This window comes from Oncorhynchus mykiss, chromosome 11, assembly GCF_013265735.2.
Source record: "Oncorhynchus mykiss isolate Arlee chromosome 11, USDA_OmykA_1.1, whole genome shotgun sequence".
NCBI classification, from domain to species: Eukaryota; Metazoa; Chordata; class Actinopteri; order Salmoniformes; family Salmonidae; genus Oncorhynchus; species Oncorhynchus mykiss.
The window spans coordinates 38,923,134-38,942,058 of record NC_048575.1 but is presented as its reverse complement, the minus strand read 5'-3'; positions in this window follow the sequence as shown (position 1 = coordinate 38,942,058).

Genomic DNA, 18,925 nt, shown 5'->3' with positions numbered 1-18,925 from the left:
TTACTGGAAAATGAACAAGACTTTACTAGAGAATGAAGTATTTAAGAAGGAAGTAGCAGGAATTAATGATAAATACTGGAATTGTGCCTGTGTTATGAATACATTTGGAAGTTACTGGGAGCTAATGAAATTTGATTAAGGCTTTTGGCTATTTCAATGGGGAAAGAAATTGCTCGTGCCATGAGAAAGAATATGACATCATAACGGGAATAATGGATTATACTTAAAAAATAGAACTATCTAATCAGGAATTACTGGAGCTATCATCATTGCAATTGCAGTTAGACTGTATCTACGAGGAAAAGGCCCGGGGAGCGTTTGTAAGATCAAGACGAAAATGGATGGAAGATGGAGAGAAAAATACAAAATATTTATTTAATTTAGAAAAAAGGGCAGGCGAAAAGACTTCCATATGTAAATGAATGATCAATAATACTCCCAATGAAAATCTAAAATAAATCTCTCAGCACGTTGCCCAGTTTTATCAGAATCTGTATACATCAGCCCAGCCAACTTCCGATATGGATATTTTCTTAGACAATGTAGCAAACATTGCTAAGATAGATAATGATTTCAGGGATTTTTGTGATGAGTTATCTGAAATTGAGTTAAAAGACTGTATTAAAAGCCTTAAGGACAATAGGTCCCCTGGAAATTATGGTTTAATAAGCGAGTTTTATAAAGCATTCAATAATAAATTGATTCCTTACATTCTTGCTATGTTTCAAGAATCAATAGAAAAAGGGGAGTTACCGGCTTCCTTAAAGCAAGGTGTAATTACTTTGATTCCCAAACCTAATATGGATACTCTTTATATAGACAACGGGAGACCCATTAGCCTGTTGAATAATGATGGGAAATGATTTGCCCTTGTATTTGCTAAGAGGTTGAAACAAGGCTTGCATCATATAATTGATGAAGAACAACCTGGTTTTATGCATGGTCGACAAATTAGTAATAACATCCGGCTGATCTTAGAAATGATTGACTATAATGACCTCATCCTTAATGATAGTTTTCCTATGTTTGTTGATTTTTATAAATCTTTTGACACTGTAGAATATGAGTTTATGTTCAAAGCAATACGTTTTTTGGGGTTTGGTGACTTTTTTTAAAAAGCAGTCCAATATAGTGGTTGTACTAGCTCTGTAAAATTAGCTCACGGGACATCCCAAAGATTTGATATTGGCCGTGGCATTAGGCAGGGCTGCCCAATTAGTCCATTTGTATTTTTATTTATTACTCAAATTATGGCTCTTCATATCAAGAAATGGTATTTTCAAGGTGTTTCAGCACTTGGCAAGGAATTTAAACTATGTCAACTGGCTGATGATACCACCATATTTTTAAGAGACAGGAATGACGTTTCTAAAGCAGTTTCCTGTATTGAAGACTTTTCCCTAGTTTCGGGTTTGAAAATAAGTCAGTCTTATTTCCACTCAAGGATTGTGTTTTACAGGAAGTATATGGTATCCCAATTAAAGATAATGTTACTTATCTTGAAATTGTTATATGCAAGGATGAAAAAAAAATGCGTGAATTGAACTTTAACCCCATTGAGAAAACAAAGAAGAAATTGAACCTCTGGTTGATGAGAGATATATCGTTATACGGTCGGGTTTTATTATCCAAAGCTGAAGGGTTATCCAGGTCGCTTTATGACTCGTTATCTTACCCCCTAAAATTGTAAAGGACTTAGATAAGATTCTTTACAATTTTATTTGGAGGAACAAGCCTCACTATCTACGAAAATATATTCTCACTAATACCCAAGAACAAGGAGGTCTTGAGGTTTTAGATTTCAATACTCTAAATAATACTTTTAAAATAAGTTGGATTCTGAAGTGTGTTAAGAACCAGACACGTATTTGGAATTTCTTCCCTAAGTATTTACTTGACTCTGTTGGTGGTTTAGAATTGTTGCATCAATGTAATTTTGATATTGATAAAATCCCAGTAAAGTTGGCAAAAATTCCATAAGCAGGAAATTTTAGCTTGGATGTTAGCATATAAACACAATTTTCCCCCTCATAGATACTTTTAATGGAACAACAAATATATACAATTTAAAAATACGTCTCTTTTCGTAACTGGTTTGAGAATAAAATTATTTTGGTTGGTCAGTCACTGAATAAGGATAGATATCTACTCTCATATGGGGAATTTCTTGATAAGTTTATAATTCCAATAACCCCGACAAATATGTAATTGTTTTTGATGCGATTCCAAGGGGATGGATATCTTTTAAATTCCTCTGTGGTTGATGTAAGTAACATAGATTTACATGAAAATATATTAATTGGCAATATTAACATCGAAAGATAATTGTAGTAATAAACAGATTAGGAATATTGTTTGTGATACTACAATTCCCTCAGCAAGATTATTTTGGACAGATATCTATGGTGATATACAATGATGGAAAGCATGGAAAATTGCTAACACATATTGTATCAGTAACAAAGTAAAGGAAGTTTCATTTAAAATGTTACATAGAATTTATCCTGTGAATCATGTTTTGGAAAGATTCAAGCTGAATATAACTGATTTCTGTGGAATGGAGAAGGAGACCATTTTGCATTCGTTTTTTTCCTTTATTTATAGCAGAATGTTTGGGATTGACATACAGAATTTTGTTACAAAAAAATAGAACCGTATATACTATAATGGTTTTGATATAATGATTTATTTCAGAAATTCTGACGTAAATAAAAATGTAGTTTAATTAATTCACCTGCTAATAACAATAGGTAAGTTTCATATTCAAAACCTAACTGTTTTCACTTTATAAATGAGTTTAAACAATATGGCACCACTTTAACTAAAATGAAAAACAAAAAGGCAATTAAAACTTGTATTATTAACGAATATGATTTGTTTGTTTAGGATTCCTGGCAATGTAAATATATTGTTTGTATGCTTGGTTGCATGTGACTATTCCTCTTTTTTTTTATGATATTTGTTAATTTAAAAAATTTTAAATTAAAAAATAATTTTAAAAAGTGCCCTGTAAAAGTTGAAGTCATATTGAACAACCAGAGAGAACCTTCTCTACATAGGAATCGGATACCATATTTTTTCCCATACATCAAAATAATGCTTTATTGTCAATCAGCAATTACTTCCCTAAATAAGGCCTCAACAAGGCCCCAGTTAATGGTTGAAAATAACTTATTTCAGTGTCAATGAGTTACACTGAGTGTATAAATATTAAGAACACTTGCTCTTTCCATGACATATGCTGACCAGGTGATTCCAGCTTAAAGCTATAATCCCTTATGGATGTCACTAGTGAAATCCACTTAAATCAGTGTAGATAAAGAGGAGGAGAAAGGTTTAAAACAAAATTGTAAGCCTTGAGACAATTGAGACATGGATTGTGTATGTATGCCATTCAGAGGGTGAATGGGCAAGACAAAATATTTACGTGCCCGTTGAGGGGCATGCCAGGGGTATCAGTTTGTGTCAAGAACTGCAACTCTGCTGTTTTTTAACGCTCAACAGTTTCCTGTGTGTATCACGAATGGCCCACCACTCAAAAGACATACGGCCAACTTGACACAACTGTGGGAAGCATTGGAGTAAACATGGGCCAGCATTCCTGTGAATGTGTTGTACACTCAGTACATTAATAGTATTGGTACCGTGTTCTTGCAGTAACCTGTAAAACTGGAGCAGCCTGCAAGGCAGGGGGAGGTGTAGGTGATGCCGTTGTCTGAACACACAGGGTCCCACTCCCCAGCCAAGTAAGAGCAGTCTCTGTTACACTCTGATAACAGGCTGCCATCGTACACCAGTGGACCTGGGGAACAGAGTAAATGGCTGGCAATAATGATGTTTCATTAATTTCCGCTGAACTATCATTGACATAGGCACAGTGACAAAACTGCCAGGAATCCTGGCTCAGTAACATCAATACTGTATATTCCCACAAGAGGGAGCCCCGGCACAAGCCCATGTGTGTTTTGGTCTAACTCCCTCATATTCCACTGATCAAAACTTTTGTTTTCATCCACCCACCCACCCACCCACCAACCAACCAATCAGATGTCATATTTACCCGTTGTAGGACACGGTCAGACCAGCCACCTAAACGTTGTCACACTCTTCCGGCGCCGACAGAGATGGCCGCCTCGCTTCGCGTTCCTAGGAAACTATGCAGTTTTTTGTTTTTTTTACGTGTTATTTCTTACATTAGTACCCCAGGTCATCTTAGGTTTCATTACATACAGTCGAGAAGAACTACTGAATATAAGATCAGCATCAACTCACCATCAGTACGACCAAGAATATGTTTTTCGCGACGCGGATCCTGTGTTCTGCCTTACAAACAGGACAACGGAGTGGATTCCATGCAGCGACCCAAAAAAAAACAACTCCGAAAAAGAGGGAAACGAGGCGGTCTTCTGGTCAGACTCCGGAGACGGGCACATTGTGCACCACTCCCTAGCATTCTTCTTGCCAATGTCCAGTCTCTTGACAACAAGGTTGATGAAATCCGAGCAAGGGTAGCATTCCAGAGGGACATCAGAGACTGTAACGTTCTTTGCTTCACGGAAACGTGGCTCACTGGAGAGACGCTATCCGAGGCGGTGCAGCCAACGGGTTTCTCCACGCATCGCGCAGACAGAAACAAACATCTTTCTGGTAAGAAGAGGGGCGGGGGCGTATGCCTTATGACTAACGTGACATGGTGTGATGAAAGAAACATACAGGAACTAAAATCCTTCTGTTCACCTGATTTAGAATTCCTCACAATCAAATGTAGACCGCATTATCTACCAAGAGAATTATCTTCGATTATAATCACAGCCGTATATATCCCCCCCCCAAGCAGACACATCGATGGCTCTGAATGAACTTTATTTGACTCTTTGCAAACTGGAAACCATTTATCCGTAGCTGGGGATTTTAACAAGGCTAATCTGAAAACAAGACTCCCTAAATTTTATCAGCATATCGATTGCGCAACCAGGGGTGGAAAGACCTTGGATCATTGTTACTCTAACTTCCGCGACGCATATAAGGCCCTGCCCCGCCCCCCTTTCGGAAAAGCTGACCACGACTCCATTTTGTTGATCCCTGCCTACAGACAGAAACTAAAACAAGAGGCTCCCACGCTGAGGTCTGTCCAACGCTGGTCCGACCAAGCTGACTCCACACTCCAAGACTGCTTCCACGTGGACTGGGACATGTTTCGTATTGCGTCAGACAACAACATTGACGAATACGCTGATTCGGTGTGCGAGTTCATTAGAACGTGCGTTGAAGATGTCGTTCCCATAGCAACGATTAAAACATTCCCTAACCAGAAACCGTGGATTGATGGCAGCATTCGCGTGAAACTGAAAGCGCGAACCACAGCTTTTAATCAGGGCAAGGTGTCTGGTAACATGACCGAATACAAACAGTGCAGCTATTCCCTCCGCAAGGCTATCAAACAAGCTAAGCGTCAGTACAGAGACAAAGTAGAATCTCAATTCAACGGCTCAGACACAAGAGGCATGTGGCAGGGTCTACAGTCAATCACGGACTACAGGAAGAAATCCAGCCCAGTCACGGACCAGGATGTCCTGCTCCCAGGCAGACTAAATAACTTTTTTGCCTGCTTTGAGGACAATACAGTGCCACTGACACAGCCTGCAACGAAAACATGCGGTCTCTCCTTCACTGCAGCCGAGGTGAGTAAGACATTTAAACGTGTTAACCCTCGCAAGGCTGCAGGCCCAGACGGCATCCCCAGCTGCGCCCTCAGAGCATGCGCAGACCAGCTGGCCGGTGTGTTTACGGACATATTCAATCAATCCCTATACCAGTCTGCTGTTCCCACATGCTTCAAGAGGGCCACCATTGTTCCTGTTCCCAAGAAAGCTAAGGTAACTGAGCTAAACGACTACCGACCCGTAGCACTCACTTCCGTCATCATGAAGTGCTTTGAGAGACTAGTCAAGGACCATATCACCTCCACCCTACCTGACACCCTAGACCCACTCCAATTTGCTTACTGCCCAAACAGGTCCACAGACGATGCAATCTCAACCACACTGCACACCGCCCTAACCCATCTGGACAAGAGGAATACCTATGTGAGAATGCTGTTCATTGACTACAGCTCGGCATTCAACACCATAGTACCCTCCAAGCTCGTCATCAAGCTCGAGACCCTGGGTCTCGACCCCGCCCTGTGCAACTGGGTACTGGACTTCCTGACGGGCCGCCCCCAGGTGGTGAGGGTAGGCAACAACATCTCCTCCCCGCTGATCCTCAACACTGGGGCCCCACAAGGGTGCGTTCTGAGCCCTCTCCTGTACTCCCTGTTCACCCACGACTGCGTGGCCACGCACGCCTCCAACTCAATCATCAAGTTTGCGGACGACACAACAGTGGTAGGCTTGATTACCAACAACGACGAGACGGCCTACAGGGAGGACACACACTGACACTGACTCAACTCCAGCCACTTTAATAATGGGAATTGATGGGAAATGATGTAAATATATCACTAGCCACTTTAAACAATGCTACCTTATATAATGTTACTTACCCTACATTATTCATCTCATATGCATAGGTATATACTGTACTCTATATCATCAACTGTATCCTTATGTAATACATGTATCACTAGCCACTTTAACTATGCCACTTTGTTTACATACTCATCTCATATGTATATACTGTACTCGATACCATCTACTGTATCTTGCCTATGCTGCTCTGTACCATCACTCATTCATATATCCTTATGTACATAATCTTTATCCCCTTACACTGTGTACAAGACAGTAGTTTTGGAATTGTTAGTTAGATTACTTGTTGGTTATTACTGCATTGTCGGAACTAGAAGCACAAGCATTTCGCTACACTCGCATTAACATCTGCTAACCATGTGTATGTGACAAATAAAATTTGATTTGATTTGATTTGACTTAGTGCCAGACAGCGGAGGGAGGAGGAGGTAGGTCATGAAGGGGGTGACGAAAGACAACTTGGCTCCAGACACAACGTCAAGCTTATACCTCTTAATCAGTAGACCTTCCAGGAATATCCCCACCGCACAGGCAGGTTCAACTCACCTGGAAAAGTTATACTCAGATGTCTTTAGTGCTACCAGTGTGCTGGAGTTTCATTTCCACTCATGTTCAACAAAACTACAGGGGATGGGAGAGAACAAAAAAAGTGTATTTAATGCCATTCAACATCAGTACTGACAGGAGGGAACATTTCAGCTGGAGCATGTCCAGGTTTCTATGGCTTCGTTGAGACAAGCAGCCCAATTCACAGTCATTTTTTTGAGTAATTTGTGTTTTGAGCAATCAGATATGCTCTGAAAAACAGCTGATGCGAAAATATCTAATGTGATTATTCAAAAGACCTATTAGTGGAAAAAATATCATAATTGGGCTGCCTGTCTAAACACATCCCTTGTCTCTCTGTCTCTGACCCAAACTTCAGTCCTTGCATCGATTACAGAGGGCTAAAAAGGAATACGATCAAGAATCGTTCCCCCCTACCCGATGTCCGCTGCCTTGGAGTTGGCCCTAGGAGCCCAATTCTTCACCAAACTGGACCTCCGCAACGCTTAAAATCTGGTGAGAATCAGAGAGGGAGATGAGTGGAAAACTGCCTTTAACACCCCTAGTGGTGACTGAGTATTTAGTCCTTCAGAATATCGAACTCAATGGCAGTCTTTCAAGCATTGATCAATAGGGATATCTTAGGGATATGTTGAACCGGTTCGCCTTTGTTTACCTCGACGACATCCTGATCTTCTCCAAAAACCCTGCGGAACACTTACGGCCCTATCCCACCTCACTCAAGCAGGTTATTGCAGGAATCCCGAGGCTGACAGGGCATTCATAGAGCTTAAGGGACGTTTCACCTTCGGACCCATCCTCGTTCATCCTGATCCTACTCGTCCCTTTGTGGTAGAGGTGGACGCCTCGGACACCGGATCTGGTGCGGTCCTTTCACAGCGGGAATGAGGACAAGGAACTGCGCCCATGCGCCTTTCTCTCCAAGCGGTTCTCGCCAGCGGAAGGGAACTACGATGTAGGCAACCGGGACCTCTTGGCAGTTAAGTGGGCCCTTGAGGGGTGGACACTGGTTGGAACCACTGCTTCATCTTCTGGTCTCTTCTCTGCATCTCTTAATCCCTTCTCTTAACATGTATGGCCCCAAAACATAACCAAGCAGCTGACCAATTACACAAGACTTTAGTTCTAAGTTAACTGAGATTAATCAACAACTGGATACATTTCTTTATTTCTAAAGTGAAACTATCCTCTGCATTGGAGCATCTCTACAAGTACAAATTTAACCAGTATTTCAGTTGTTTTACCGTCCCATGAAGAAGTGTGGCAGGCCTGTGAGGAAGGATCCTACAGCCGTTAGGAAACAGCCCATAGCAATCAGCCTGGGCCGGTGCAGCTTCGCCCCAAAATGGCTGACCACAGCCAGGAACAGCAGGTTGCCTGCAAGAAACCACAACACTACAGTAGCCAGGAATTGCAAATTATAAACGCTGTTAAAAAAATAAAAATAAAATAAAATAAAATGGCATATAAGTTTGGATACTAGGCTGCAACAACATAGCATCACATAAAATAATGTTAGGGGTTTGACAGTAGAGTCATGGACAAACGGCAGTCAATCAATTACTAGGAACAACTATAAAACTCGACAGTATTGAGAGCAGACTGATTGAACCACAAAAAAAATTGATTATACTGTAGTCTGTATCTGGTTTTTAATACATGAATTCTCAAGCAACTCAATGTTATTGTTGATACCCATCTCAAAGCTGCCGCATATGAGTCCGATGAGAGAGCTGGACTGGTCAAAGTGTCTCTCTGAGTGATGGCACTCTTCATGTAGGTCCCTGACAGGGCCACGATGAACTGCTGACAAACACAAGAGAGAGAACATTAGTGTGTGTTTGTCCGTGTGTATGTGCATGCGTGGATGCGTGTGCAGACAGAGTGCATGTGTAGCTGAGGTGGCCGGTAAAAAGAACGGACACAAGTTTACAAATGTTTTTTTTCTCTTGTTCAATTGTCTATTTTCTAGAACTTTGAAAATATTCACATCAAACAAGTGCACACTTAAATTACACAACATAAATGCACTTTACCTAAAGCAGAATTCAAAAACGTTCCACAAATAACCCTGTCTTAGTGTATGGTTTCACATGAAAATCACAATGTATTTCACATTCATACAATAGAAACACCTATATATAAAACCATAAATAACTGAATGTTTTTCTATATACTGCTACCTCTATAGAAAAGTGACAACAATACATTCAGCTTTAAGATAGTGGCTGGCACCTCCAGAAAATCGTCTCTCTCTCACTGTATGCAAAAAAGTCCACCAGACTGAGCGTGATCGGCCAGTTTACCAGCTAGTGAGCACAATTTTACACAAAACATCCAGTAACATGTAAAACCAACTCAGAAATCCCTAACAAATAGATTATTGATTAAAAAAATATCCTAGAGAAAATCCAGTACAAGTAAGCTACTCAGTAAACATAGTCTATGTGACTCGTAAATTGTTTTTTACCTCAGCTAGCATCAAGCTAACATATACTCTCACTCAATGTAAATCATGTTCTTCTCTCACTCAGTTCGACACAAAGCTAAAACAAAACCTTTCCTAACGTGATAATATCTTGACAAAGTTGTTAAATATCATGTTATTACATATTGTGTATATATTTGAACGTTTGGAAGTCCTGTTACATACCTGTAATAGTAAAAAGAACAGACACAGTTTACCTCTGTAAAGTTCTGGTCCTTATTCTGCAGAATGGTGAGCGCTTGGCCAGAACTTGCTGTTTCTCCTGCTACAACAGGAGAACAGCGCCATCTATTGGCCTGATGGACTGCTAACGCTAAAGTATGTAGAAAATACCATTTAGATTCATTAAGACGAATACATAAACAAATTAGGGGGGGGGGGGGGGATAAATAATAAATGGGTGTCTGTTTTTAGTGAATTTGTTTTCACCCCATTACACATTGCACAATCGTACATGTTCATTTTAAAGCATTATTAAGAACCTTGAGTGTGGAACTGCAGTTCGTTTGGTGGCCTGCTTGTCAGGACACACATCTCCTGTTGTCTGATCAGCTTCGTTCTGTCCTCTGCTGAATCACCCGTCCTATCCAGTCAGATACGCAAAAAACACTTAAATTTCTCATGTGAACACGGGAAGTGTTCCAAAACATGTTTTCACATGATTTCACATAAAATGTCAGTTGAAATCATGTGGTTTTAAGGTCAACACCTGTTGTATTCGGCCCATGTGACAAATACAATTAGATTTTTTTTACTTTTGTAGGCTTTTTGAATAGCCTTCTTCGGGCGAAAATGTAGCTCATTGGTCTTCAGTGCAAAAACGTCATAAATGGCATCTGGCCAAAGTAAATTCATTCACAAATATAATTCATATCTTAAATCAACTATTCTCAACTGGTGGGGAGGTTTTGAATGGGTCGTGAGGTGTCAAAAAATTAAAAGGTTCAAAAAAATTTGTAAAGCCAGGTAGAAAGTAATTACATTTAATCTCTTGAACAATTTTTCTTCAATCACAGTTATGACCTATTAGCAGGTTGATTTTGTGTTCTGAAACCAGTGAGTTTTTTACCATTTGTCATCCCAAATATTGGCAAAATGTAATTATTGTACGCTATTAAAATAATTTTAAACAATTAGAATTAATGACAATGAAAAAGGTAGGAATGCTGTTCCCTTGTCATATAATTGCTACATTTACTATCAATACAACGTGAAATTGTTTTCCAGATTACATTTTGGGATTATTTTTTATTTTCTCCATGCATATATTGGGTTGCGACAGATTACCTGGTTCAATTTAGTTCCCGAGGCAAAACCAGTTGAGAACCACTGTCTTAAATGACTGCATTTTCATGAATTTCTAGATATAATTGGCCAGCCAATTAAAAGATTAGGAGACAGGACCTGGAAGTATGACGTAGGATAGCGTCACTTGTATAGCGTAGACTGATTATTAATTAATTGTTTGGAATTGTGCTCATGGCAAGCCTTCTGTTCACCATAGGTTCAATGTACAAGTTGAATATGCTTGTGCACGATAGTCATATCAAATAATTTAATTTTAACATGCTTCAGGTGTAAACTCTTAGTGAAATGTGTCCTTTTCCAAAAATGCAGAGTCAAAGATAAGATTAAAAAAATTGAAATAATGGAACAGTGAATGAAAAGAGTAAAAAATATCATGGCTATATTTAGGGTGTAGAAAATAGCATGTCAACAAATGTTTTTCTTCCCCTCATCAAACTACACACAATACCCAATAATGACAAAGCAAAAACAGTTTTTTAGAAAACGGAAATATCATATTTAGTATTCAGACCCTTTACTCAGTACTTTGTTGAAGAATCTTTGGCAGCGATTACAGCCTTGAGTCTTCTTGGGTATGACGCTACAAGCTTGGCACACGTGTATTTGGGGAGTTTCTCCTATCCTTCTGTGCAGATCCTCTCAAGCTCTGTCAGGTTGGATGGGGAGCATCGCTGCACAGCTATCTTTAGGTCTCTCCAGAGATGTTCGTTCAGGTTCAAGTCCAGGCTCTGGCTGGGCCACTCAAGGACATTCAGAGACTTGTACCGAAGCCACTCGTGCATTGTCTTGGCTATGTGCTTAGGGTCTTGTCCTATTGGAAGGTGAACCTTCGTTCCCAGCTTGAGGTCCTGAGCCCTCTGGAGCAGGTTTTCATCAAGGATCTGTATTTTGCTTTGTTTCTCTTTCCCTCAATCCTGACTAGTCTCCCAGTCCCTGCAGCAGAAAAACATCCCCAAAGCCAGGTTTCCTCCAGATGTGACCCTTGGCATTCAGGCCAAGGATTTCAATCTTGCTTTCATCAGATATGAAAATCGTATTTCTCATGATCAGAGAGTCTTAAGGTGCCCTTTGGCAAACTCACTGAGGAATGGCTTCTGCATGGCTTCTCTACCATAAAGGCCTGATTGGTGGAGTGCTGCAGAGATGGTTGTCCTTCTGGAAGGTTCCTCCCTTCTCCACAGTGGAACTCTGGAGATCTGTCAGAGTGACCATCGGGTTCTTGGTCACCTCCCTGACCAAGGCCCTTCTCCCCCAATTGCTCAGTTTGGCCGGGCGGACAGTTCTAGGAAGAGTCTTGGTGTTTCCATTTAAGAATGATGGAGGCCACTTTGTTATTGTTCTTCAATGCTGCAGGCATTTTTTGGTACAATTCCCCAGATCTGTGCCTCGACACAATTCTGTATCGGAGCTCTATGCACAATTCCTTTGACCTCATGGCTTGTTTTTTTGCTCTGACATGCATTGTCAACTGTGGGACCTTATATACACAGGTGTGTGTTTCTTTCCAAATCATGTCCAATCAATTGAATGTAACACAGGTGGACTCCAATCAAGTTGTAGAAACATCTCAAGGATGATCAATGGCAACAGGATGCACCTGAGCTCAATTTCGAGTCTCATAGCAAAGGGTCTGAAAACTTATGTAAATACGTTTTATTTGTAATACATTTGTAAAAATATCTAAACCTGTTTTTGCTTTTTCATTATGAGTCTGAATGTGTGGCCAGGCCTTTTCTGGTTGTGCCGGGTGGAGATTGTAAGAGTACGTGGTCATTTAAGGCCAGATTGTTCTTCAAGATGTTTAAACGTTCATTGATGACCTGCAGGGTCAAATAATCATCACACTAGTTATAGAGGATGCAACAGGTCAGCACCTCAGGAGTGAATGTCAGTTGACTTTTCATAGCCGAGCATTCAGAGGTAGAGACAGCAGGTGCGGTGGAGAGAGAGGGAGAGAAAGAAAAGTGACTAGCAGCAGCGTATATGGTGAGTGTGAAAGAGCGTGTGGCATCAGTATGCGTGTGTGTGGGTAGAGTCCAATTTAGCCTGCAATTGATACTTGTAAAATATTATGACTGAAGCCATGCTCGTTTAAAGTTTCCCCTTGTCTTTTGTTATGAGCGACGGGCACAGAACATTTGGAAACCTGTTGCAACAACACCACTTTTGCCGCTCATTCATTTAGACTTGCCAATATTTGCAAACTCACCCATCGCTAATCTAAATGAATAATTGTATGCTGGCCACAGACTCCTCTGAACTGATACATGTCAAGGAAGTACATTTTCTGTCTCTGTAATCACATAGGCCTAATTGGTAGAAGTTGCCCATCGATGCTCCAGGGTCAGATGTTTTTTGTTGACCTAAATAGGTCTGCAGATATCATATGTTATTTGTCACATGCGCCGAATACAACAGGTGTAGACCTTACAGTGAAATGCTTACTTACAAGCCCTTAAGCAACAATGTAGTTTTAAGAAAATACATTTTAAAAAGCAAGAGATAAGAATAACAGATAATTAAAGAGCAGCGGTAAATAACAATAGCGGGGATATATACAGGGGGTACCGGTACAGAGTCAATGTGGAGGCTATATACAGGGGGTACCGGTACAGAGTCAATGTGGAGGCTATATACAGGGGGTACCGGTACAGAGTCAACGTGGAGGCTACAGTGCCTTGCGAAAGTATTCGGCCCCCTTGAACTTTGCGACCTTTTGCCACATTTCAGGCTTCAAACATAAAGACATAAAACTGTATTTTTTTGTGAAGAATCAACAACAAGTGGGACACAATCATGAAGTGGAACGACATTTATTGGATATTTCAAACTTTTTTAACAAATCAAAAACTGAAAAATTGGCCGTGCAAAATTATTCAGCCCCTTTACTTTCAATGCAGCAAACTCTCTCCAGAAGTTCAGTGAGGATCTCTGAATGATCCAATGTTGACCTAAATGACTAATGATGATAAATACAATCCACCTGTGTGTAATCAAGTCTCCGTATAAATGCACCTGCACTGTGATAGTCTCAGAGGTCCGTTAAAAGCGCAGAGAGCATCATAAAGAACAAGGAACATGCAAATTTCTGCTTGAAAAAGCTAGCCTTAGCCTCCTGTGTATATTGGTTCCTAACTTCCCTGAAAAGTTGCATATCACGGGGGCTATTCGATGCTAATGCAGTATGCCACAGGATGTTTTTGTGCTGGTCAAGGGCAGTCAGGTCTGGAGTGAACCAAGGGCTATATCTGTTCCTGGTTCTACATTTTTGGAATGGAACATGCTTATTTAAGATGGTGAGTAAGGCACTTTAAAAGAATAACCAGGCATCCTGTACTGATGGGATGAGGTCAATATCATTCCAGTATACCCCGGCCAGGTCGATTAGAAAGGCCTGCTCGCTGAAGTGTTTTTGTTTGACAGTGATGAGGGGTGGTCGTTTGACCGCAGACCCCTTACGGATGCAGGCAATGAGGCAGTGATCGCTGAGATCTTGGTTGAAAACAGCAGAGCTGTATTTGGAGGGCAGGTTGGTTAGGATGATATCTATGAGGGTGCCTGTGTTTACAGATTTGGGGTTGTAGCTGGTAGGTTCATTCATAATTTGTGTGAGATTGAGGGCATCAAGCTTAAATTGTAGGATGGCCGAGGTGTTAAGCATGTCCCAGTTTAGGTCACCTAGCAGCACGAGCTCTGAAAATAGATGGGGGGCAATCAATTCAAATGTGGTGTCCAGGGCACAGCTGGGGGCAGAGGGTGGTCTATAGCAAGCGGCAACTGTGAGAGACTTGTTTCTGGAAAGGAGTAATGGGGGCATGCCAGGCCTGTGAAATATGTAATGTCCAAATAGCTTCAGGCTTGAAAATCCACTCAGACATTTTCACAATGTGTCACTACCTAAACCTGGTTTCTTCTACTGCTATCAAGTAGACAAACTGGGAATCATACAGGAAATGTACTAACATCAATGTAAAGGTAGCAACTTCAGCTTTCTACTCGTATGATTTTAGCATGTAAATCTTGGTGGGGCAAAAAATTAAAAAGTGGGATGCATGCACGAAACAATACATTTGCTTAAACAAATGCGGTTTCAAATGACAATTAAGATGTCAACTATGGCATAAGGGGACGATCCGTCATTTTGATTAAGACATTAAAGAGCGAGCTAGGACGGATGTAGTCAATATAACTATTTGTTTATCACTTTTGAAATGTACAGCGACAGAATTCAGAACATGGGTCGTTCTTAGTGTTATCCCTGTACACCAAATCAGAACCGTAAGATGGATAAAGGGGGCGTATAAGCAAATAATGAAAGCTCTTACAAAATTTGATGATTACATTTCTCTAAAACAGTCTATACGCTACATGTGCACAATCAAGTCAGAACAGTAGGCAAAATTAAGAGGGTTAAACAGACCAAATGATTAGGGTGTGGTACATGGGCTACTAACAGCTTACTACACAACATACATTTACCTTCTTAGCTACAGTATACATATATCTCTGACATATCACATTTATGCAGTGAAGGTGACACAGCGGTCCTTTGTGGGCAAATTTTGTCATCAAGGTGTCACGTCTGCTCCTGCTCCTCCCCTCTGGCATACAACGTCGCCAGAGTACTAACTTCCGGTCCTAGGATTGGTCATTACACACACCTGGCACTTGTCATTACGCGCACCTGTGAATCATTCATCATTTCCTCCCCTTTATGTCGCTCTCCCATGTTCACTTACCAGTTGGTATTGTTCTTGTGTATCGGCGTACTGCCTTATGTTAGTGTAGTGTTCGTGGTTTATTAAAACGTTTCACCTGCACCTGCTTCCGACTCACCGCCCAATCATTACAAGGTCTGGCATTCTCTAGATTTATGGTGCTTTCAAGACAACTCGGGGGAAAAAATAAGGTTGAATCATGATGACGTCATTGATCTTCAGGTCGTAGCTCTAGAAAGTGGCCCGAGTTCCCGACTTACAATTTTGAGATGGATGACCGTTGAAAACGTATTTCCCAGTCGGAGCTCGTTTTTCTGGAATTCCCAGTTGTCTTGAACTCCGAGTTAAGTTGTTTTGTGCGCGGCACAAATCATGCTTCATTGACATGCCAATGTTGAATGTTTATCATTTTAAACTTGGAAAAGAGACACTTAATCCCAAATTTGGAACCACACAGCCACTCCACTGAATAGCAGGCTAGTGATTGTTTTCCAATGCTTGCAGTTAGCCACTGTCCTTGATTCCTTCCAAACCAATCATTGTTGAATTTGCGATTTCTAACTTGTTGTGTAACATTTGTGTCCAGTGACCGATGAGCACCTATACGTTTTATCTAGAATTTCTCTTCATATGACAAGGATTTAAAAGGATTTGCCAGTAGATTGTTGACTTGATTCATGGTAATAGCTAGCAAAGATTCTGAAAGTATGATGTTGACATGATCAGTCCAATCAAAACTACTGTAGATATAACGTGATTTGACGTCATTTTATCTGTGGCCAATGACCTTAAGCCTTCTTGAATGGGCACTTCTAATGTAAATCTAGGGGCTTGAATTTGAGGTCTACCCTTAGACTTGGTTGTGACGTACTGTCCCCACTAGTGACAGAACACTAAGCTAATCATGGCGCAACTAGAGAACATTACCAACCCCACCACCACAGAAAGCACTGAGCTAGGCTAAAACACCGGCATTTTGGAGCTGACTTACTCAAGAAAGCAAAAAAGAGACCACGTTGTATGCGTCTTTATACAGTCAATGATAAAAAAATATATATAACAAATGTTTTACGTTATTTGCAAACTGTTATGTGACACGTAATAATGCACTCCTATTGCCTGGGGACTTTAATGCAGGGAAACTTAAATCAGATTTACCTCATTTCTATCAGCATGTTAAATGTGTAATCAGAAGGGAAAAAAATTCTAGACCATCTTTAATCCACACAAAGAGATGCATACAAAGCTCTCCCTCATCCCCCATTTGGCAAATCTGACCATAATTCTATCCTCCTGATTCTTGCTTACAAGCAAAAATTAACGCAGGAAGCACCAGTGACTCGGTCTATAAAAAAGTGGTCAGCTGAAGCAGATGCTAAACTACAGGACTGTTTTGCAAGCACAGACTGGAATATGTTCTGGGATTCTTCCGATAGTATTGAGGAGTACTCCACATCAGTCACTGGATTTATCAATAAGTGCATCGAGGACATCGTCCCCACAGTGACTGTACGTACATACCCCAACCAGAAACCATGGATTACAGGCATTATTCGCACTGAGCTAAAGGGTAGAGCTGCCGCTTTCAAGGAGCGGGACTCTAACCCAGAAGCTTATAAGAAATCCCGCTATGCCCTCCGACGAACCATCAAACAGGCAATACATGACTAAGATCAAATCGTACTACACCTGTCTGAGTCTGTAATACCAACACGTTTCAAGCAGACGACCATAGTCCCTGTGCCCAAGGTAACCTGCCTAAATGACTACCAAACCGTAGCATTCACATCTGTAGTCATGAAATGTTTTGAAAGGCTGGTCATGGGTCACATCAACAACATTATCCTAGAAACCATAGACCCACTACAATTTGCATACCGCCCCAACAGATCCACAGATGATGCAATCTCTATTGCACTCCACACTGCCCTTTCACACCTGGACAAAAGGAACATCATGTGAGAATGCTATTCATTGACAGCGTTCAACGCCATAGTGCCCTCAAAGCTCATCACTAAGCTAAGGACCCTGGGACCAAACACCTCCCTCTGCAACTGGACCCTGGACTTCCTGACGGGCTGCCCCCAGGTGGTAAGGGTAGGTAACAACACATCCGCCACGCTGATCTTCAACACGGGGGCCCCTCAGGGGTTGCGTGCTCAGTCCCCTCCTGTAATCCTTATTCACTCAAAACTGTGACATCCATCAGGCCCCTGAGGACTGGAATTGCCCACCCCTGGCCTATAGGGAGGAGGTCAGACTCCTTACAGTGTGATGCAAGGACAACAACCTCTTTACTCAATGTGATCAAGACAAAGGAGATGATTGTGGACCACAGAAAAAGGAGGACCGAGTACGACACCATTCTCATCAACAGGGCTGTAGTGGAGCAGATTTAGAGCTTCAAGTTCCTTGGCATCCACATCACCAACAAACTAACATGGTCCAAGCACACCAAGACAGTCATGAAGAGGGCACGACAAAACCTATTCCCCCTCAGGAGACTGAAAAGATTTGGCATGGGTCCTCAGGTCTAAAGGTTCTACAGCTGCACCATTGAGAGCATCCTGATGGGTTGCATCCCTGCTTGGTATGGCAACTGCTTGGCTTCTGACCGCAAGGCACTACAGAGGGCAGTGCGTACGGCCCAGTACATCACCGGGGCCAAGCTTCCTGCCATCCAGGACCTCTATACCAGGCGGTGTCAGAGGAAGACCCTAAAAATGGTCAGACTTCAGCCACCCTAGTCATAGACTGTTCTTTCTGCTACCACACGGCAAGCAGTACCGGAGTGCCAAGTCTGCCCCCCCTCCCCGGGAAAACTGCTGCTACTCTATTATCTATGCATAGTCACTTTATTAACTCTACCTACATGTACATATTACCTCAATTACCTCGACACCGGTGCCCCTGCAAATTGATTCTGTACCGGTACCCCTTGTAAATGGCCCCGTAATTGTTATTTACTGCTGCTCTTTTGTTATTCTTTTGTTAATCATTTGTTATTCTTATCTCTTTACTTTTTTAAATGTATTTTGTTAACTGCATTGTTGGTTAAGGGCTTGTAAGTAAGCATGTCACTGTAAGGTCTACTACACCTGTTGTATTTGGCGCATGTGATAAATACAATTCTATTTGAAAATAACGTGCAAAACAGGTAAGCCCTGACCAATTTTTTTATTTTTTTATTTTTTATTTTTTAAATCTTTAGATAAAAATGTGGGTCTCAAAACAGGTATCGGTGCTGAATGACTGGTTGCCACTATTCCTGTAAGACACAAAATGAAAGGCATGGTACATTGCACAAGCTGTGC